The 24,744-nt window shown below is 43.3% G+C and overlaps 1 long non-coding RNA gene across 2 annotated transcripts in view; it reads left to right on the forward strand.

Moving 5' to 3' along the window:
• The window catches only part of LOC130274423 (uncharacterized), a 126,570-nt gene that overhangs the window by 74,435 nt on the left and 27,391 nt on the right, over positions 1–24,744 (forward strand). For both annotated transcript variants that reach the window (XR_008844365.1, XR_008844364.1), the window contains exon 3: positions 6,414–6,550. This is a non-coding gene — a long non-coding RNA (uncharacterized LOC130274423). The remainder of the gene's footprint in view (positions 1–6,413; positions 6,551–24,744) is intronic.

The following is a 24,744-nucleotide window of genomic DNA, read 5'->3' on the forward strand; positions in this document are numbered from 1 at the left end:
GGGGTGTGACGTCACATGGGGGCGGAGTCGTGACATCACGATCTTCATTCCCCGTAGTCAGGATGCTATTAGCCTGAGGGCCTCCAGCGGTTCCGGAAGCCGTTACAGGTGGGTGCCGCATGGTAGAATGCGGGGGTCCCCAGCGATCAGACATCTATCCTTTCGATAGGGGATAAGATGTCTAGAGGCGGAGTACCCCTTTAAAGGGGTACTCCGCTGCTCAGCGTTTGGAACAAACTATTCCGAACGCTGGAGCTGGCGTCATAGCTTGTGATGTCATAGCCCTGCCCTCTCACAACGTCATGCCCCACCCCCTTAATTCAAGTCTATGGAAGGGAGCATGACAGATGTCACGCCCCTTCCCATAGACTTGCATTGAGGGGCAGGGCTTGATGTAATGAGGGGGCGGGTCTATGACGTCACAGTTTGTTCCAAAAGTTGGGCAGCGGAGTACCCCTTTAACTTAAAGGAGATGACATAGCCTGACCTAAAGAGGGCGCTGCACACAAGGCACCACAGAAACATTAATGAACTGAAACACATTGGTCCACAATTCCTTGTTATCATTGTGCAAATCTTATTTGTAGCTACTGGAAAGGTTTTTAAAGATGATTTCTGCTAAAGAGGATCGACAGGTTATCAAATTAAATATTTCTGTCACATCTGAGGTAGGGATAAGTGCCATACTAGAGCACTCCCCAACCACTGTCCTTACCTACTTGGACGATCCGCTCTAAATGGTGACATACAACTGGGCAACGGTCCCTTCACTGGACTAAGTACAGGGGCATCAGAAGTCAGTACAGAACAGTAACGAACTGGTAAACGGGACAAATGCAGCGAATAGTGATGAGCAGCATAGGCCATATTCGAATTTGCGATATTTTGCGAATATATGGACGAATATTCGTCCTATATTCGCGAAATTTGCATATTCAATATATTCGCGATTATTTCTGCATGCGCGTATGCAGATAACTATCTACCTATCTATCTATATTATCTATCTATGTTATCTATATATCTATCCATCTATCTCCTAATATTCTTTAGTGACGATATTCTCATATTCGCGAATATTTGCTCTCCAGTCTAATACAGTAAATAGTATAGGAGCCTTCTTTAGCCCACAAGCTGGAAGAAGGGAGGGATGAGGTCACTGTGATGTGTTCTGTGGGGAAAAAAATGACGACTATTCGTAATTGCGAATATATAGTGCTATATTCACCAAATTCGCGAATATGTGAAATTCGCAATAAATATTCGAAGTGCGAATATTTGCGCTCAACACTAGCAGCGAACAAGGGGTTAGCCATGGACAAGCCAAAGGATCCAAACCAGGATAACAGAAAATTACACAAACAGAAACACAGAGCAAAGTCATGATAGCAATGGGCAAAGGCAGCGCAGTACAAAGTGAGAAAACAGGAGCAGAGTCAGTTAACAAGACAAAGGTTAGGTATAAGTACCGGTCTCAGGGGCCTCTGACTGCAGCAGTTGCCCAGTTTAAATATCCTGCCCTCAGCATGTGATTTGCCCGCGGTGCCTCCACTTAGTGAGCAGGGCTATCAGCATGATCAGAATGATGATGTGTAGCTCTGGTCATTACAAGTTTACTTACTCCTCCCTGCCCTGTGGATGTTTACTCAATATGCTAAATGACAGACATAAACAGTGAAACTGTATGTGTGTTATTAGTTTAGTTGGATTTTGCTCATCTACAATTGTGACTTAAAGGGGTACTTCGCCCACAGACGCTGCTGGAAGCCCCCACAATCTCCATGCAGCACCCATGCCGCACTTGACATTCTAAACAGTATGTTTAGACTGCTGGGTTTCCGCAGCCGGAGACATGATGTCCCACCCCCTCCACTCATGTCTATGGGTTGGGCATGAATGGAGGGGCGGGGGGGCTGATGTCACGAGGGGGGCATGGTGTGATGCCACGTCTCCGGCCCCTGTTTAGAATGCTGAGTGCGGCAAGGTTGCTGCACGTAGATAGCGGGGGGTCCCAGCGGTGGTGGACCCTTTGGATAGGGGATAAGATGTCTGTGGGCAGAGTACCCCTTTAAAAAATAATCAGACCTTGTTGTGTTAGTGCCCAATGCCTAAATGTAATTCCAAAGGGCTCACTTGCAACTGTATACAATATATTACACATGTATACATTATACAATTTGGGGATTCTCATAAATGGCTCCGCTCTGTACAGGGAATCCTCTGATTGAGTTTTTCTTATTCCATGAATGATCATTTTAAGAGAAGAGTGGATGCTAAGATCCTCACAGCAAACTATTTGGATGGGGAAAACTGCTACAGGGAAATTGTAGTATTACAAGGTGTATTTCAGATACCTGATTTAAATAAAAAATAGCTTGGACCAATATCAAAGGGGTACTCCGGTGGCAAACTTTTTTTTTATGAACTGGTGTCAGAAAGTTAAACAAATTTGTAAATTACTATTAAAAAATCTTTACCCTTCCTGTTCTTTTTAGAAGCTGTATGCTACAGAGGAAATTCTTTTCTTTTTGAATTTCTTTTTTGTTTTGTCCACAGTGCTCTCTGCTGACACCTCTGTCCGTATCAGGAACTGTCCAGAGCAGGAGAAAATCCCCATAGCAAACCTATCCTGTTCTGGACAGTTCCTGACACGGACAGAGGTGTCAGCAGAGAGCACTGTGTAGAAGAGAACAAAAACCTTTCTACTGCATTAAATGGGGTACTCCACATTTTGTTCCAAATGCTGGGTGTGAGCTGCAGGGGTTGTGATGTAAATGGCCTCGCCCCTCGTGATGCCACGCCCCTCAATGCAAGTCTATGGGAAGGGGCGTGGCAGCTCCCATAGACTTGCGTTGAGGGGGCATGGTGTGGCATCACAAGGCCATGGCCTTCCCTCCCATAGATTTGCATTAAGGGGGCATGGTGTGAAGCAGCTCGCACCCAGCATTCGCAAAAGAATGTTCCGAACGCTGGGGCAGTGGAGTACCCCTTTAAGAGTCTCTAAGAGCTCAGTGGCCTCCATAATTCTTACGTGGAAGAAGTTTGGACTTTTCTTGGAGCTGCCGTCCCAACCAAACTAAGTAATTGGGGAATAAGAGACTTGGTAAGAGAGGAGACCAAGAACCCAATGGTCATTCTGGCTGAAGATTTTTTTTTTTTTTTCCTTTTCAATAAATGAGTATTATTGAATTTCTTCCATTGTGTGATCACTTTGTCATTATGGGGTACTGAGGGCAGAATGATGGGGGACTTTTTTTTTAAATTTTTTTTTATTTTTTTTTATTTCAGCACAAGGAGCAAAATGTGAGAAAAAGTGAAAGGGTCTGAAAACATTCCTAATGCCCTGTATATTCTTGGCAGTGATGCCCGTGTTTGAGCAGTCCTTTCCTTCCTCCCCATATGATACCGCCGGCCCGTACCGCCTCTCACATCCCTCCATGGCCTCTCCATGTAATTACTTTAACCTGAACCTGACTCCATTTCTAGACATGTCCTTGCTTTTATTATTACCTTTAATAGTTTTATTCTCTCTTTATTGCATTTTCGCACCTCTTGCTCTGACAATACCATGGTTCCTATTAATTCAACCTACAGTTCAGTCCACAAGTGGCCCCATGTCGCCGCGCCCCCCGGGGATTTTCTTGTTGCTAGGTAACCCGCTCAAAACCTCAGAGAGTTTCAATAGATTGATGAACTGCAAAGTTTGAGAAAAATATTGACTTTTCATAATGTTATAGGATTTGTCTCTGTTAAACTTGTTTTATATAAGGCTGGGTTCCCATTACGTTTTCCCCCATACGGGAGCGCATACGGCAGGGGAGAGCTAAAAACGTGCGCTCCCGTATTCCTTTCTATGCGCTCCTTTATGTCATTCATTTCAATGAGTCGACCGCTGTGAAACGTTCGGTCCGGTCGGCTCATTTATGCCCCGTATGCACTTTTCCCCCGCACCTAAAACCGTGGTTGACCACGATTTTAGGTCCGTATGCGCTTTTTCCCTGTACCTAAAACCGTAGTCTACCGAGATTTTAGGTCCGGTTGTAAAAGCGCATATGGGGCAAAAATGAGCCGACTGGACCGAACGTTTCACCGCGGTTGACTCATTGAAATGAATTACATACGGCAGCGCATGGAAAGGCATATGGGAGCGCAAGTTTTTAGCTCTCCCCTTCCGTATGTGCTCCCGTATGGGGGGAAACGTAGGGGGAACCCAACCTTAGTCATGTTTGGGCCCATTGCAGTTTATTTCTCTGCTGATGGAAAAAGCTATGCAAATAATCACACCAACGATTGGAAAAAGCTCAGCCCGCTTAGGGTGCATGCACACCATGTTCTCACTGTACGGGTGCCGGATCTGGCTGGGGAGGGGAAAACCGTGCGCTACCGTACCCCAGCCGGATCGGCGCTGAAATCCTTTGACTTTAATGAGCTGAACTGAGTCACCGTTTTACTCTGGTCGGCTCATTTTTGACCCGTATCCGGTTTTCTGACCGGACCTCAAGAAGGTATACGTATACATGTATATATATATATATATATATATATATATATATATATATATATACAGTGGTTTCTCAACATATGATGGTAATCCGTTCCAAATGGCCCATCGTTTGTTGAAACCATCGTATGTTGAGGGATCCGTGCAATGTAAAGTATAGGACAGTGGTCTGCAACCTGTGCACCTCCAGATGTTGCAAAACTACAACACCCAGCATGCCCGGACAGCCGTTGGCTGTCCGGGCATGCTGGGAGTTGTAGTTTTGCAACATCTGGAGGTTCGCAGGTTGAAGACCACTGGTATTAGAGGTTATACTCACCTGTCCCCGCCGCTCCGGACCGTCACCGCTCGTCACCGCTGCCCTGGATGTCGCCTTCCATCGTTGTCGCCGCGTCCCCGGGGTGTCCCTGCCACTCCAGCAAGGCCTCTGCTTCTCCGGTATCCTCATTCTCTGTCACCGCCATCACGTCGCTATGCACGCCGCTCCTATTGGATGACGGGACGGCGTGCGCAGCGACGTGACGACGACGATGGAGAGCGCCGACGATGCAGAGGATCCTGAAGAGGACGCGCCGGAGCCCCGAGGACAGGTAAGTGATCGTCAGCAGACCACACGGGGCACTGTAAATGGCTATCCGGTGGCAGCTGAAGCAGTCTGCGCTGCCGGATAGCCGTTTATGCGATGGCCCCGTCATACAAAAGCATTGTGTGTTGATGCTGCCTCTGAGAGACCATCGTATGTTAATGATCGTATGTCGGGGCCATCGTAGATCGGGGGGTCACTGTATATACCTTGTTTTATCTGGGACATCTTCTTATAATAAAGTAAGCCTCAGAAATCAGGTGTCCGTCTATCACAGTGTTTCACAGATTTTGATGAAACGCTGCTACTTGCTAATAATATAAATTTAAGTCTGACCTAGGATCTGTTGCACAACTACAACTTCCAGCATACCCAGACAGCCTTTGGTTGTCCGTGCATTCTGGGAGTTGAAGTTGTGAAACAGCTGGAGGCAAACTAGTTGGGAACCATTGTAAGGCTACAGTAAGTTCACACGTCGGGAATTCCCATAAAGATGTAGAATTCTGGCCAAATGATGCGGGCGCGGAATTCTGCATGAATTCTCCATGTACGGAAAATGGGGCTTTTCTTTCATTGCTTTGATTACATTTTGTGTGGAATCTGTGTGAATTCTGCGCGAATTCTTCAAAAAATTTGCATCAATTCTACATTTTGTGTAGAAAATCCACTTCAACGAGCTTCTACATGGGTATTCTGCAAAAAATCCTTTTTGCGAAAGCAGAATTTTCGCAGCTGACAGACCGATGCGGAAATTCTGTAATGTGAATGGGTCAGAATTTCATAAGGCAGTAAACACATGCGGAATTTCCATGCGAAAATCGGTGCAGAAATTATGACGTGTGAACATAGCCTAATAGCCTTACACCTGATTTCTGATTTACTTGTTAGCTTTGCTGTGTAGACCAAGGCAGATGAGTAGAGTCATCTCTTTGTCATAAGAAGATGGGCCCAGATATAGCAGGATTTATATTATCAGAAATTTGTATACATTACTATTATTATTTGTAATTTCTTTTTGCTGTACTTTTTTTTTGTTTGCTGTACTTTTCTGCATCATTGCTTTTATTCTTATCCGACAAATCCAATGGTATTAGGCTACAGGTGGATAGGTGGAGTTTGTTATATAAACCCTTTGTGTCTCTCTGTATATAGATCATGATTAAGGGCTCATGAAGCTTGGAAAATGTTGATCTTGCTTATGGCAGAATTTTCTATCATTCAGTTTTTTACATCATTAATGATTGGATGATTTTCTTTGTGATATTCTACAAATACAATTGGAAGTTTTGTGCGAAAAGGCTGGACTAAACTTTTTACTTGTCATTACAGAGGAGCTATCGGGTCCACGCACAGGCGAGCTGAAAATCCTTTAAGACTCTTACAAAGTACAATCAGTCGGAAAAAAATAAACAAGTCTTCATATGTCTCTGCGGATTGAAAAATAAAAGAGTTATGGCTCTTAGAAGGTGAGGAGGAAAAAACTAACTGTAAAAATGAAAATCGGTTGCATCATCAAGGGGTTAAAAAAGTAGATACATAAAATAATAATAATAATATCACAAATACTAATAATACTAATAATATCACAAATAATAATAATACTAATAATAATATCACAAATAATAATAATAATATAATATCACAAATAATAATACTACTAATAATAATAATCACAAATAATAATAATAATACTAATAATAATATCACAAATACTAATAATACTAATAATAATATCACAAATAATAATAATAATACTAATAATAATAATCACAAATAATAATAATACTAATAATAATATCACAAATAATAATAATAATATAATATCACAAATAATAATAATAATAATAATATCACAAATACTAATAATACTAATAATAATATCACAAATAATAATACTAATAATAATAATAATAATAATCACAAATAATAATAATACTAATAATAATATCACAAATAATAATAATATAATATCACAAATAATAATAATATCACAAATAATAATAATAATAATAATAATAATAATATCTCAAATACTAATAAGACTAATAATAATATCACAAATAATAATAATAATACTAATAATAATAATAATCACAAATAATAATAATATCACAAATAATAATAATATAATATCACAAATAATAATAATAATAATAATAATATCACAAATAATTATAATAATAATAGAGATGAGCAAACTTACAGTAAATTCAATTCGTCACAAACTTCTCGGCTCGGCAGTTGATGACTTATCCTGCGTAAATTAGTTCAGCTTTACGGTGCTCCGGTGGGCTGGAAAAGGTGGATACAGTCCTAGGAAAGAGTCTCCTAGGACTGTATCCACCTTTTCCAGCCAACGGGAGCACCTGAAAGCTGAACTAATTTATGCAGGAAAAGTCATCAACTGCCGAGCCGAGAAGTTTGTGACGAATCAAATTTACTGTAAGTTCGCTCATCTCTAAATAATAATGATAATAATAATATCACAAATAATAATAATAATAATAATAATAATAATAATAATGATAATAATAATATCACTAATAATAATAATAATAATAATGATAATAATAATATCACTAATAATAATAACAATAACATACAAGGGGAAATGTATAATTAAAAGTGTGAATCAAGTTATGTTTCCACCGCTTTTCCTGGGGCACCTTCTTCTTAAATAGCTAAAATGCTGAGGTAGGTTTCAATGTGCGGTCCACATTGGGTGACAATTTTAAATTGTCGCATTTGAAGGAACCCGTCGTCCCTGAGGTGGGAGCTTTACACATTCTCTACTTAGCAAGGAAACTTATTGCCCAGTTCTGGCTCGCCCCACTCCTCCAGCTATAAGGCTATGTTCACACTACTTAGAGGTGCACAACAGGTACCAGCGTTTGATCAGGGAATCATTTTGGATACATAAACTTGGCACTTTAGTTGCCCAAGGTTTAAAGGGGTACTCCGCTGCTCCGCTGTTCTGAACGCTGGAGCCGGCACCCATAGACTTGCATTGAGGGGGCGTGGTGTGACACCATGAGGGTCATGGCTGTGGTGTCACAACCCCCGCAGCCCACACCCAGTGTTCCGAACAAATTGTTCCAAATGCTGGGGTAGTGGAATACCTCTTTAACCCCTTCAGGACGGAGCCCATTTTGGCCTTAAGGACCGGAGCGTTTTTTGCACATCTGACCACTGTCACTTTAAACATTAATAACTCTGGAATGCTTTTAGTTATCATTCTGATTCCGAGATAGTTTTTTCATGACATATTCTACTTTAACATAGTGGTAAATTTTTATCGATACTTGCATCCTTTTTTGGTGAAAAATCCGTAAATTTGATGAAAAATTTGAAAATTTCGCATTTTTCTAACTTTGAAGCTTTCTGCTTGTAAGGAAAATGGATATTACGAATACATTTTTTTTTGGTTCACATATACAATATGTCTACTTTATATTTGCATCATAAAATTGATGAGTTTTTACTTTAGGAAGACACCAGAGGGCTTCAATGGTCAGCAGCAATTTTCCGATTTTTCACAAAATTTTCAAACTCAGTATTTTTCAGGGACCAGTTCAGGTTTGAAGTGGATTTTAAGGGTCTTCATATTAGAAATACCCCATAAATGACCCCATTATAAAAACTACACCCCCCAAAGTATTCAAAATGACATTCAGTCAGCGTTTTAACCCTTTAGGTGTTTCACACGAATAGCAGCAAAGTGAAGGAGAAAATTCACAATCTTCATTTTTTACACTCGCATGTTCTTGTAGACCCAATTTTTGAATTTTTACAAGGGGTAAAAGGACAAAATTTTTACTTGTATTTGTAGCCCAATTTCTCTCAAGTAAGCACATACCTCATATGTCTATGTAAAGTGTTCGGCGGGCGCAGTAGAGGGCTCAGAAGGGAAGGAGCGACAAGGGGATTTTGGAGAGTACGTTTTTCTGAAATGGTTTTTGGGGGGCATGTTACCTTTAGGAAGCCCTTATGGTGCCAGAACAGCAAAAAAAACCCACATGGCATACCATTTTGGAAACTAGACCCCTCGGGGAATGTAACATGGGATAAAGTGAACCTTAATACCCCACAGGTGTTTCACGACTTTTGCAAATGTAAAAAATAAATAAAAAATTTTGCCTAAAATGCTTGTTTTCCCAAAAAAATTTTATTTTTAAAAAGGGTAATAGCAGAAAATACCCCTAAAAATTTGAAGCCCAATTTCTCCCAATTCAGAAAACACCCCATATGGGGGTGAAAAGTGCTCTGCTGGCGCACTACAGGTCTCAGAAGAGAAGGAGTCACATTTGGCTTTTTGAACGCAAATTTTGCTCTGGGGGCATGCCGCATTTAGGAAGCCCCTATGGTGCCAGGATAGCAAAAAAAAACCACATGGCATACCATTTTGGAAACTAGACCCCTCGGGGAACGTAACAAGGGGTTAAGTGAACCTTTATACCCCACAGGTGTTTCACGACTTTTGCATATGTAAAAAAAATTTTTTTTTTTTTACCTAAAATGCTTGTTTTCCCAAAAATTTTACATTTTTAAAAAGGGTAAAAGCAGAAAATACCCCCCAAAATTTGTAACACAATTTCTCCCGAGTACGGCGATACCCCATATGTGACCCTAAACTCTTGCCTTGAAATACGACAGGGCTCCAAAGTGAGAGCGCCATGCGCATTTGAGGCCTAAATTAGGGATTGCATAGGGGTGGACATAGGGGTATTCTACGCCAGTGATTCCCAAACAGGGTGCCTCCAGCTGTTGCAAAACTCCCAGCATGCCTGGACAGTCAACGGCTGTCCGACAATACTGGAAGTTTTTTTGCAACAGCTGGAGGCTCCGTTCTGGAAACAGTGGTGTACCAGACGTTTTTCATTTTTATTGGGGAGGGGAGGGGGGCTGTGTAGGGGTATGTGTTTATGTAGTGTTTTTTACTTTTTATTTTATTTTTTGTGTTAGTGTAGTGTAGTGTTTTTAGGGTACAGTCACACGGGCGGGGGTTCACAGTAGTTTCTCGCTGGCAATTTGAGCTGCAGCAGAAAGTTTGCGGCAGCTCAAATTTGCAGCCGGATACTTACTGTAAGCCTCCGCCCATGTGAGTGTACCCTGTACGTTCACATTGGGGGGGGGACATCCAGCTGTTGCATAACTACAACTCCCAGCATGCCCGTTGGCTGTCGGTGACTGCTGAGAGTTGCAGTTTTGCAACAACTGTAGGCACACTGGTTATGTATCACGGAGTTTGTGACCTAACTCAGTGTTTCACAACCAGTGTGCCTCCAGCTGTTGCAAAACTACAACTCCCAGCATGTACGGTGCATGGTGTACGGTGACTGCTGAGAGTTGTAGTTTGCAACAGCTGGAGGCACACCGGTCGTGAAACACTGAGTTAGGTAAAAAAAAACTCTGAGTTTCACAATCAGTGTGCCTTCAGCTGTTGCAAAACTACAACTCTCAGCAGTCACCGACAGCCAACGGGCATGCTGGGAGTTGTAGTTATGCAACCAGCAGATGCACCACTACAACTCCCAGCATGCACTTTAGCTGTTTGTGCAAGCTGGGAGTTGTAGTTATACAACAGCTGAAGGTACACTTTTCCATAGAAAGAATGTGCCTCCAGCTGTTGCAAAACCATAAGTCCCAGCATGCCCATAAGGGAATGCTGGGAGTTGTGGTGGTCTGCCTCCTGCTGTTGCATAACTACAGCTCCCAGCATGCCCTTTTTGCATGCTGGGAGCTGTTGCTAAGCAACAGCAGGAGGCTGTCACTCACCTCCAACGATCCAGACGCTGCAGGTCAGTCCCGCCGCCGCAGCTGCTCCTGGGGCCCCGATCCCAACAGGGGCGCCGGGGATCGGGGTCCCCAGCATCGGGGGTCGTCTTCCCGCACCCGCTCACGTCCTCCGGAAGAGGGGCGGAGCGGGTGCGGGAGTGACACCCGCAGCAGGCGCCCTGATTGGTCGGCCGGTAATCCGGCCGACGAATCAGGGCGATCGTGAGGTGGCACCAGTGCCACCTCACCCCTGCAGGCTCTGGCTGTTCGGGGCCGTCAGAGACGGCCCCGAACAGCCAGTAATTCCGGGTCACCGGGTCACCGGAGACCCGATTGACCCGGAATCGCCGCAGATCGCTGGACTGAATTGTCCAGCAATCTGCGGCGATCGCCGACATGGGGGGGCATAATGACCCCCCTGGGCGATATGCCGGGATGCCTGCTGAACGATTTCAGCAGGCATCCGGCTCCGGTCCCCAACCGGCTAGCGGTGGGGGCCGGAATTCCCACGGGCGTATGGATACGCCCTCGGTCCTTAAGGACTCGGGATTCAGGGCGTATCCATACGCCCTATGTCCTGAAGAGGTTAAAGGGGTTATCCAGGGAAAAACTTTTTTTTAATATATCAACTGGCTCCAGAAAGTTAAACAGATTTGTAAATTACTTCTATTAAAAAATCTTAATCCTTTCAGTATTTATGAGCTTCTGAAGTTTAGGTTGTTCTTTTCTGTCTAAGTGCTCTCTGATGACACCTGTCTCGGGAAACGCCCAGTTTAGGAGAGGTTTGCTATGGGAATTTGCTTCTAAACAACCCTAACTTCAGAAGCTCATAAGTACTGAAAATATTAAGATTTTTGAATAGCAGTAATTTACAAATCTGTTTAACTTTCTGGAGCCAGTTGATTTATATAATTTTTTTTTTCCTGGAATACCCCTTTAAACAAGTGCCTTTCTTTGCAATCTTTGTGAATCTATGTACGTTTTAGAGTGAACTGGGGGGGGGGGGGGGGAGGTGTTGGGGTTGTTTTTGTCTATATTGTTTTTGTTGTGTATTTTTGTATTTCTTTGATAAAAGTGTACAATATTTAAAAAAAACTATCTGAAAAAAAGAAAAAAAATTGTCACAATATTTCCGTACATTTGCACAACAATTGGCAACAAAAGTAAATTTTATAAATTTAGTATCTAACTTATTGCAGTTAATGGGATATATGACCGACTTATGGTAGATGTGCGTCACATTTGTAAATTACTTCTATTTAAAAATATTAATCCTTCCAGTACTTATCAGCTGCTGTATGCTACAGAGGAAGTTCTTTTCTTTTTTAATTCCCTTTTTGTCTGACCACAGTGCTCTCTACTGACACCTCTGTCCATTTTAGGAACTGTCCAGAGCAGGAGAAAATCCCCATAGGAAACCTATCCTGCTCTGGACAGTTCCTGACATGGACAGAGGTGTCAGCAGAGAGCACTGTGGTCAGACAGAAAATAAATTCAAAAACAAAAGAAATTCCTCTGTAGTATACAGCAGCTGATAAGTACTGGAAGGATTAAGATTTTTTATTTGAAGTAATTTACAAATCTGTTTAACTTTCTGGCATCCGTTGAGTACCCCTTTAAGCTCAGTAAAGCTATACCCTGGTGCTGTATACTCCAATAAGCTTTGTTCTCTGCAGTACTCCTCTCGGCAGAACTGTTGCTCCACTTTTGGTTCTATCTAATAGTATTTCTATGGGCTTCCATTAGTGATGCATTTTCTTCCCGCCACACAAGCGAATGCATTAAAATTCTTTATCTGCACCATTAAAAGGAAGTTCCGTGTTACCTCTAAAGAAATATTTCACTTTTATGGGCAGCACTATAATAGGGAAATAGCGGAACGTTATATATTATAATGCTGCGCTGTAACAGGTTGTTTACTAGAAGGAAAATTCAGACTGTGCTGCGCGGGAGCTGAGGGTTATATATGGGGCTAATGCACTTATTGTACACAGTCAATGGGAACCTCCTGCTGATATATGATGGTGGGGGGGGGGGGGGGGGGTGGACAGAGAGCTGGGTCGCTATCACAACAGTAGATATGATTTGCCATCACCATATTGGGGTTACTGCTTAGGATATGGTTGGCAAAGTGATAAGGAATCCTATGGCTTTAAATAATTATTAATTAGGGTTTTGTTTTTTTTTATTATTATTTTTAACTATATTATTATATAATCCAAACCTATATATCCCCCAACAATACCTCTGGAGTGGTGAGGAGGGTGTGTGCAGCCTAAGCCAATCATAGCTCATCTCACACTGAACTGCTCTGGGCTGTGTGTAGCAGAGTGAGGGAGGAAGTTCTCCCCTGTATGGCTTCAGATGATGTCACGCCTGCTGGGGCACGCCCATTCCCAGTCTGTGAATCTGACTGAGCAGAAAATACAGAGCAATATCAAGGTAGAAAACTAACAAAATAATAAAAATAAAGGCAGGGGGTATATATCCCCCAACAATACCTATTGGCGCACCCACAGTGCATGCCCAAGGTCCCTGAGATAGAGAGATAGGGAAAGCATGGGCCTCTCTTTTGGCCTCTAGATGTCACCGTAGCATGTGATCAAAACTGATTTATTACTATACTACAATGAATAAATTATCTAATCTCTTAGGCTGCTGAGATTGTCCCTATATCGACAATCTCCGCCGCACGAGATTAGAACAGCGGAGCCCAAACAATTTCACGAGTAAAACAGAAGAACCCGGACAGTTCCACAGCCCGAGAGCAAAAAAGTGGAGCCCGGACAGTTAAATCATACTTAACCATAATGTTGGTACGGCAGTAGGATGTTTTAAACTCCGGCCAATCTCCACAGCCAGAAAGTAGAGCAATCAGGAGATGTTCCGAATATCCCATGCAAGTCTATGGGACCTCCAGTATCTCTCCTGATTGGATTGCTTTCAGGCTGCAGACATTGTCCGGGAGTTTTTAAACATCCTTCCACAGGAACAACATCATGATAAAGTATGATTTAACTGTCTGGCAGGCAGGTGCGGAGAATAGTTAGTTCGGGGCAGGGAGATGGGACAGGGCAGGCGGGGGAGAGAAGATTTATTGCAGTCTGAGACAGGGGGAGAGAAGATATCAGTGTGGGCAATGGGGGCAGGGAAAGGGCATGGCAGTGCTGGAGAAAGAGCAGCCTCTTCCTGCTGGGGCTTCAGGAGACTGGGAAAGCTGGGTGGCACACAGTATGTGTGCCACCTAGCTTTCCAAGTCTCCTGAAGAGCTCGAACATGGCTGCTTTACCAGACAGTTATTCTCTTCAAGAATAATTTAATCTAGTCCTACATAACTAATTTTTTATAATAATGTCACCTAGAAGTCTATTACTATGATGCAGTATAAAAGTGCAATGGTAAAATAGAAAAATACAATTGAACAAACATCAATGAAGCTCGCCGAATCTTATTGGTGGAGTGGGTCATGTGATCGGTTGTTATATATTATTATATAACTTGTCCCCCAAAAGGTAAAAAAAAAATACATTGGGGACTTTATTGTATTTTTTTTCTTTACATGACACTACCTCTGTAGCAGTGTTTCCCAACCAGGGTGCCTCCAGCTGTTGCAAAACTACAACTCCCAGCATGCCCGGACAGGCTTTGCTGCGCTATCCCTGTGATAGCCTCGACAAAGCAGGGAAGCTTATTGTCTCTCTCCTGCTATTAGGCGTCTGTGCACATGACCCCCAAGCCCCCTCTACACCCCAATGATAATAGATGTTCCTTTATATATATTAAAAACCCATAATAATAATGATGCATAATAATGAGCGGAAAACTAGTGATGATGTGAGACAGTGGAGGAGACAGGACGGTGAGTGATAGGTGATTGTCTGCTGCCACCATGTGTCACCTTATGGGAATGACAGCTCACAGGTCACATGAATTGGTATGGTTAGTAATTATAATAGAAGAAGATTACAACAATGCTCCAAGTGTTTTTACTGGTCAGGATTGGAGACTGAATCAAAACCAACAAGTCTACATATATATGAGAACGAAGATACAAATAATGAACGTTACTATATATTTAAAACCTCCCAGGTACAGCGCCATCTAGTGACACTGAGCAGATATAGACATTAATTAATAACATGAACTAGGGTGACAACTTCAACAGACAGAAATCTATGTAACACATCTATCTATCTATCTCATATCTATCTCATATCTATCTATCTCATATCTATGTATCTATCTCATATCTATCTATCTATCTCATATCTATCTCATATCTATCTATCTCATATCTATGTATCTATCTCATATCTATCTATCTATCTATCTATCTCATATCTATCTATCTCATATCTATCTGTCTCATATCTATCTGTCTCATATCTATCTATCTCATATCTATCTGTCTCATATCTATCTGTCTCATATCTATCTGTCTCATATCTATCTATCTCATATCTATCTATCTATCTATCTATCTATCTGTCTCATATCTATCTATCTATCTATCTATCTATCTATCTATCTATCTATCTATATATCTGTTCTGTCTGTCTATCTCCTATCTATCTATCTATCTATCTATCTCATATCTATCTATCTATCTATCTATCTTCTATCTGTCTGTCTGTCTATCTATCTATATCATATCTATCTGTCTATCTATCTATCTATCTCATATCTATCTGTCTATCTATCTCTCATATCTATCTATCTTCTATCTATTTATCTATCTCATATCTATCTATCTCATATCTATCTATTTCATATCTATCTCATATCTATCTATCTATTTATCTCATATCTATCTATCTCATATCTATCAATCTATATAGAAGAGGAAAGCAGCACTCCAGGTGTAGGGATGTGCGGGTGCCTCCCGTTGTTGATCTGGGTCAGAGATCCAAACTGGATATAGAAAGTAGAAACAGTGGCACTCCAGATAGGTGAAGAAAGTGATGTCTTTATTCACTCCAACGAGCGACGTTTCGGCCGGCTCACCCAGCCATTATTAAGCCTAGGCTTGATAATGGCTGGGTGAGCCGGCCAAAACGTCGCTCGTTGGAGTGAATAAAGACATCACTTTCTTCACCTATCTGGTGTGCCACTGTTTCTACTTTCTATATCTATCTATCTATCTCATATCTATCTATCTCATATCTATCTATCGATCTCATATCTATCGATCTCATATCTATCTATCTATCTCATATCTATCTATCTATCTATCTATCTCATATCTATCTATCTATCTATCTATCTATCTCATATCTATCTATCTATCTCATATCTATCTCATATCTATCTATCTATCTATCTATATATCTCATATCTATCTATCTCATATCTATCTATCTCATATCTATCTATCTCATATCTATCTATATCATATCTATCTATATCATATCTATCTATCTCATATATATCTATCTATCTCATATCTATCTGTATCATATCTATCTATCTCATATCTATCTATCTATATCATATCTATCGATCTCATATCTATCTATCTCATATCTATCTATCTCATATCTATCTATCTCATATCTATCTATCTCATATCTATCTATCTATCTATCTATCTATCTATCGATCTCATATCTATCTCCTATCTATCTAATATCTATCTATCTATATCATATCTATCGATCTCATATCTATCTATCTCATATCTATCTATCTCATATCTATCTATCTCATATCTATCTATCTATCTATCTATCGATCTCATATCTATCTCATATCTATCTCATATCTATCTATCTCATATCTATCTATCCATCTATCTCATATCTATCTATCCCTCTGCTGTTTATACCTAGTTATTATCTCACATGTATCTATATATCATGTTGCAGGATAATATATTGCTGTTTTGTGTTTCCAGAGCAGCGCTCATATTACCGCACTTCACTCCGGTTAACAGTTCATTGATTTTCTGCCATATACTAAAAATATTACCGAGCCTACGGGAGTCTGAACATAGTCGGCAGTAAAATACAGTTCACTCAGCTCCTTTTTGGGGAAAGTATCTGTTATTATTTTACAGTCCTCTACATTACGGACGAGGGGGTAAAACACAGGTTGTAGTGGGCCAATATAATTTCCAATAGAACATCTTTACTGGACACTTCTACCATACCTCCCAACCGTCCCAGATCCGGCGGGACATTCCCGCTGATAAGGTGATGTCCCGCCAGAACGGCCCCCACATGTCCCGCATTTAACTGTAAATGCCTGTAATGATGCATCTGCACTAAAATGTGCCGCTTGGTGAAAAGTTTGACAGGATGAAGAGTCATTGGCTCCTAACACTGTCTATCACATTGTGCCCGTGGCAACAGTAAGCTAGCGGACACAAGAGGCTGGACCCTTGAGACGCCAGAAGAAGAGGTAAGAAGATGCTGTGCAGAGGGAGCCGACAGAGGAAGAGGACCTGAACAGCAGTAGGTATGTATGGCAGGCCGTCATGCAGCGGTGGGGGCATGCGGTGGGTTGTTGGGGGTTGTGCGGTTGTTGGGGTTGTGACTGACGGTACTGCTACCTCCCTTGGGTGTGGGTACTTCTGCATATCTAATGTGGGGGAACTGCTGCCTATCTAATGTGGGGGAACTACTGCCTATCTAATGTGGGGGAATTACTGCTTGTCTAATTTGGGAGAACTGCTGCCTGTCTAATGTGGGGGAACTACTGTCTGTATAATGTGAGGGAACTGCTGCCTATCTAATGTGGGGGAACTTCTGCCCATCTAATGTGGGGGAACTGCTGCCTGTCTAATTTGGGTGAACTGCTGCCTGTCTAATGTGGGGGAACTACTGTCTGTATAATGTGAGGAAACTGCTGCCCATCTAATGTGGGGGAACCTCTGCCCATCTAATGTGGGGAAACTGCTGCCTATTTAATGTGGGGAAATTGTTGCCTGTCTAATTTGGGTGAACTGCTGCCTGTCTAATGTGGGGGAACTACTGTCTGTATAATGTGAGGGAACTGCTGCCTATCTAATGTGGGGGAACTTCTGCCTACTTAAAATGGGGGACTGCTGCCTATCTAATGTGGGGGAACTTCTGCCTACTTAATGTGGAGGACTGCTGCCTATCTAATGCAGGAGAACTGCTGCCTGTCTAATGTGTGGGACAGCTGCCTACCTAATGTGGGGGACTGCTGCCTATCTAATGTGGGGAAACTGCTGCCTATTTAATGTTGATGAACTGATGCCTATCTAATGTGGGGGAACTGCTGCCTACCTAATATGGGGATTAACTACCAATCTAATAGAGGGGCTACCTACTATTGACAGCTATCTGAGAGATTTACCCACAGGGGCAACTCTTTCTGAAGGGGCCCTGCCTACTCGGGGAAACTGATGGGGAAAACAGCCTAAAAGACCCTGTCTACCTACAGGAGTGACCTAACTTCCTATTGAGTGGGACTTACTGACTCTTCCCCAACACACTTATCTACCAATTTGCTATGTGGGACACCAGGGGGGGGGCTGAAATGTTTTTTTCTGACAGATTCTGCAGAAAGGAGTCTAAGCTGGAAGAAATCATCATGACGGTCTTGACTGGATGGAGAAGAAAAAGCAAAAAGCAAAGTGAGCGATTCCAATCAGAGAAGATGTCACCTGATATAACTGTATTTAATCTCTTATATGGTCTGTAGTAGTAATGATGGGGGTTGTTGTCAGTCACCTGATATAACCGTATGTTGCAGTATATTACTGTATGTAACAGAGGGGTCAGCAGAGAGCACTGTGGTCAGACTGAAAAGAACTACTGGAAGGATCAAAATTTTTATATAGAAATGATTAACAAATCTGTATAACTTTCTGGCACCAGTTGATTTAAAAAAAATAAAAAATAAAAAAGGTTTCCCACCGTAGTACCCCTTTAAGAGAGTATTTGTTGTTAATTCCCCTTAGACATGGTGAGGTGAGAGTAAAGTTGACCTGTCTGCAGCTAAAGGGATAACAACTTGGGCAGTGTCCATTGTTCTTTCCAGTGCCGAGATAAAAGCCTATTTGTTGATATGTACAGTAAATGAGGCTCATGTGCCAAGTGGGTGTTCCCCTGCACGGTAAGGCCAAGATTAACCACCCCACCTCTGTGCCTGCTGTCAATCAAGTTGGGAATAGGCATATGCATCTAAGCATAGAGGAGGTGACTAAGAGATGGGATGGCCTTTGGGGTGGGTTCCCACCACTGTCACCACCCGTTATCTTTAGCTGCTGAGCGCTCCAACCCCACCTTCCCTGACATATTGGTCCTGATGTGGTGGCCCAGTACAGGAGTTGCACCATGGCTACCCTGTCAGGCAGACTCCATTCCGTGACCCCTGGGCCTCCCCTTCACCTGTGTGCCCTGAATAGTTAAATAATGCATGTGTTATCCAATGCAATGTACATAATTGTTCTATGCCTTTAAGTACTGTTGTCATGTGATTGTAATGAAGGAAGGTACCAGTGACCATGTGACCTACAGGGGGACCTATGGGACCCCTCCAGAGTCTCCCCCATATAAGCCCCAGGTGGAGCTACCTCTTTCTCTTTGAGTCTTTGCTGAGCTACAGTGAGGTCAAGTCTGGAGAGAGTGTCTGGTGTCCTAAAGAGGCCTAACGTCTACCAAGCAGCCATGGATCCACAAGCAGTGGCGTTGCTAGGGTTGGTGTCACCCGGTGCGGTAGAAAATGGTGTCACCCCCATACCTACCCCCTCCCCCCAGTAAGTTTTTAGCCTGTTGTGACAGACACCACTATTGTAGCGCATTGTGAGAAATTCCAGTATAATAATCAGATATACCAGTTGCCACAGAATAGGAAAGTGTTAAAGAAGTTTTCACCATTGAAATATACAGCTCCCAGAATTACTTAAAGGGGTACTCCACTGGAAAACATTTACTTTTATATCAACTGGTGCCAGAAAGTTAAGCAGATTTTTTAATTACTTCTATTTAAAATCTTAATACTTACAGTACTTATAAGCTGGTGTATTCTCCACAGGAAGTTGTGTAGTTCTTTCCAGTCTGACCACAGTGCTATTTGCTGACACCTCTGTCCATGTCAGGAACTGTCCAGAGCAGGATAGGTTTGCTATGGGGATTTGCTCCTACTATGGACAGTTCTTGACATGGACAGAGGTGTCAGCACAGAGCACTGTGGTCAGACAGAAAATAAATTAAAAAAGAAAATAACTTCCTGTGAATCGCTTATACAGCAGCTAATAAGTACTGGAAGGATTAAGATTTTTAAATAGAAGTAATTTACAAATCTCTTTAACTTTGTAGCACCAGCTGATTAAAACATTTTTTTTCCAGTAGAGTACCCCTTTGAGCAGTGGTGAGGTTATGCTGGGAGTTGTAGTTTCACTGACCTAACTGTAGAACGGACAAGTGACTACAGGACACAGAGAGGAGAATGTACAATGATATCAGTGATTACAGGTGACGTCTTCTCTATAGTCCTCCCTTATCTAATTCAGATGGTACATACCACCAGGACATGTTCCAGCTAAAACTTCTCTCTGCAGAATGTGACGCCCAGACGTCTCCTCACTATGTCAGCACATTCTCATCCTCTATATGAAAACAAGTATTATTATAAACCTGCCAGACACTGTATCCTCTAAATATAATACTACTATACAATATACTCTTTGATTATAAACCTTCCATACAACATACCCACTGAATATAAAGCTACCACACACTGTACATTCTGAATATTATACCAACACATACTGTACACTCTGAATATAAATCTGCCACATACTGTACCCCTGAATATAATACTATCACATACTGTACCCTCTGAATATAAATCTGCCACATACTGTACCCCTGAATATAATACTATCACATACTGTACACTCTGAATATAAATCTGCCACATACTGTACCCCTGCATATAATACCGCCATACACTGTACCCTCTGAATATAATACTACCACACACTGTACATTCTGAATATAATACCAACACATACTGTACCCTCTGAATATAAATCTGCCACATACTGTACCCCTGAATATAATACCGCCACACACTGTACCCTCTGAATATAATACTACCACACACTGTACATTCTGAATATAATACTACCACAAACTGCGCCCTCTGAATATAATACTACCACAAACTGCGCCCTCTGAAAATAAATCTGCCACATACTGTACCCTCTGTATATAAATCTGCCACATACTGTACCCTCTGAATATAAATCTGCCACATACTGTACCCTCTGAATATAAATCTGCCACATACTGTACCCCTGAATATAAATCTGCCACATACTGTACCCTCTGAATATAATACTACCACCCACTGCACCTTCTGAATATAATACTTAGAGATGAGCAAACTACAGTAAATTCAACTCGTCACAAACTTCTCTGCTCGGCAGTTGATGACTTTTCCTGCATAAATTAGTTCAGCTTTCAGGTGCTCCCGTGGGCTGGAAAAGGTGGATACAGACCTAGGAGACTCTTTCCTAGGACTGTATCCACCTTTTCCAGCCCACCGGAGCACCTGAAGGCTGAACTAATTTACGCAGGATAAGTCATCAACTGCCGAGCCGAGAAGTTCGTGACGAATCGAATTTACTGTAAGTTCGCTCATCTCTAATAATACTACCACAAACTGCGCCCTCTGAATATAATACTACCACAAACTGCGCCCTCTGAATATAACGTTGCCATACAGTGCACCCTCTGAATATAATACCACAACCAAAGTAACACCCCTCAACATCCGTTAGCTGATGCTATTACCACGGGAGGGGGGTATTGGTGGTGTTGCTAGTGGATGATGGGGGTGCTACTACTGGGGAGGTGTTGCTGGAGGATGATGAGGGTGCTACTGGCCATCCCCCCTGGCAGTATCACCCCCATCATCCATCGGCAGGATCATCCTCCTGGCAGGAGCACCTCCATCATCCACCATCAGGATATGTTGATGGAGGTGCTGCTGGGGGGGGGGGGGGGGGGGTGTTGCTGGTGGATGATGAGGGTGCTACTGCCAGGGGGGGAGCATTAGGTAGGCAGCAGTGCCCCCACATTAGGTAGGTCGCAGTTTCCCCACATTAGGTAGCATCTATTCCCCACATTAGGCAGCATAGATTCCCCACATTTGGTACCAGTTCCCCCACATTAGGTAGGTACCAGTTACCCCACATTAGGTAGCAATTTCCCCACATTAGGTAGCACAGATTCCCCACATTAGGTAGCAATTTCCACACATTAGCTAGCACAGATTCCCCACATAAGGTAGCATAGACTCCCCACATTTGGTAGCACAGATTCCCCACATTAGGTAGCATAGACTCCCCACATTTGGTAGCACAGATTCCCCACATTAGGTAGCATAGACTCCCCACATTTGGTAGTAGTTTCCCCACATTAGGCCGCAGGTCCCCTTGCAGGTTCCCCACAATGGGTCAGAGTTTCCCCACAATAGATCGCTGGTTATACCCCCCCCCCCTCCCCCCACACACACAAAAAAAAAAAAAAACACATACAACACAGAGAGACAAACACACACACACACACACACAGTCAGAGAGACACACACTCACAGACAGACAGACACACACACACACACACAGAGTCACACAGTCACACACACACAGAGTCGCACAAACACACACACACAGAGTCACACACACACACTCAGAGAGTCACACAAACACACACAGTCACATACACACAGTCACACACAAGCATAGATAGAGACAGAGAGACAGACATACAAACTCACCCATCCAGCGCAGCGATCCTTCTCACCGGGCGCCGTGCGAGTGACGTAACTCCTGCGTCCTCCTGCGCGGCCGTGCGGTGTGACGTCAGGCCGGCGCAGACGTGGGAGTGGAGGACGGGCACAGTACTGGTGAAGGTGAGGGGGGGTGTGATGACGGTCGGGCGCACAGTGAAGGTGAAAGAGGGGGTTTGCTGACGGACGGGCGCACCGCACACACAGCGGGGGGGGGGGGGGTGCTGACGGATGCGAGGCCGGTCGGGCACAGGTTAGGGGGGTGTCTGTGTAGCTGGGGAGGGGGAGGGGAGGGGTGCTGCGGAGCGTCTTGGTGTCACCCCATTGGGTTGGTGTCACCCGGTGCGGCCCGCACCCCCCGCACCCGGGTCGCAACGCCACTGTCCACAAGTCCACTACCCCCCAGGTCCAAGTCAAAACCTGGTAAGTTACAAACGGGGTAAAGTCTGTCATAGTCAGTCTCAGTCAAGTCAGTCTAAGTCAATCTGTCTCAAGTCAGCATGACCGTGCATCAAATTGTCCAACTCCACTATAAGTCCCAGCAAGCCCTGTGGTCTCTGATGTCACTGGTCACCTCCTTGGGTTTAGCCAAGCTGTATAGACTGTTACACCTGTCTGACTCAGTAAAGCTGCAGTTGTTCCGTAACTTGGCATCGGAGTCATTATTTGCACCCATGCCTAGCCCAGGATCCAGCGCTATACCTTTGGGTGGTGTAGAGGATAAACCACACCCTGGCATCACAAATACAAGGGATTAATGCCATCAGCCCCTGGGTAATTCCATCTGCCCTCATCACACCCTCACCACACTGGCAGTGACGACTTGCTCAGCTAATCATTGGTTTATCTCAAAAGGTCGGGGCAGGAGCACTCAGAGGGAAAAGAAAGGCCCGGTTCTGATGATCCTGGGGTCCAACCAGTGTGACCAGACACTTATCCTCTATCCTGTGCATAGGGGAGGAGTTTTTCATTACTGGAAAACCCCTTTAACAGTGCTGGTATAAAGAAGAAGTAACGCAGCACTCACCCACTGTCTCGTACAAACTTTATTTTATCATCACACAGTGCAGGAACAACAGGAAGGTGAAGAATAAAACGAACACACTCACAAAGAGCACGGGAACGACAACTCCGTTTTGCGGTCTTTCACCGCTTGGTCACGCCTACCCCTTTAACAGTGCACCTCACTTTGCAGGTTGTAGTTTACAGCAGTGTTTCCCAACCCAGTCCTCAAGGCACACCAACATTCTGGGTTTTTTCAGTTACTCCATTGGAATAGAACAGGGACTGTTGGTGTGCCTTGAGGACTGGGTTGGGAAACACTGGTTTAGAGGATCCATCTCCATGAAGCCGAGACAGTCAGACTTCTCAGCACTGGAACGCATCCTGGTCTAAAAGCTGCCGGTGAGTTCTGGTGGGAACAGGAGGCAGAGCGGGTGTATATCTGAACTCGGGTGGCCTAACTTATCCCTACTTTCCTAACTACTCCCCGCAACCAAAGCAGCGAATGAGCTGCCCATAAATTGCTCTCCTAACAACTAATACTTGGGCTTGAAGGGGTTCTCTGCCCCTAGACATCTTATCCCCTATCCAAAGGATAGGGGATAAGATGACTGCTCGCACCCAGCGTTGGGTGCAGCGCCTGAGGCTTGTGACGTCACGGCCATGCTCCCGCAATGCAAGTACCATGGCGTCGCGAGCAGGGAGTGACTGTGATGTCACAAGCCTCCGCCCCGCATCGCCAGTCATCCAGCACGGAGCAAAGTTCGCTCTGTGCACCAGATGTCTGAGGGTCCGCAGCCAAGATTGTGGGGGTTCCCAGCGGCGGGACCCCTGCAATCAGACATCTTCTCCCCTATCCTTTGGATAGGGGATAAGATGTCTAGGGGCGGAGTACCCCTTTAACCCTTCGCCTTCTGCTTTATCTTAAACAGTCTACAGTCCGTGGCACCTTGACCTATACTGCCAGGTACAATCCAGAATACCAGTCCTTTACCCCCAGTGCCTACTTTTATGAAACCTACTTTCTGTTTTTTTTTTTTTTTTTATTGATGGCCTTTTTGCAGGATAGGCCATCAATATCTTATTGATGGGGGTTTGACACTCGGCTGACTTGAAG

This window comes from Hyla sarda, chromosome 5 (genome assembly GCF_029499605.1).
Source record: "Hyla sarda isolate aHylSar1 chromosome 5, aHylSar1.hap1, whole genome shotgun sequence".
In the NCBI taxonomy this organism is placed as follows: domain Eukaryota; kingdom Metazoa; phylum Chordata; class Amphibia; order Anura; family Hylidae; genus Hyla; species Hyla sarda.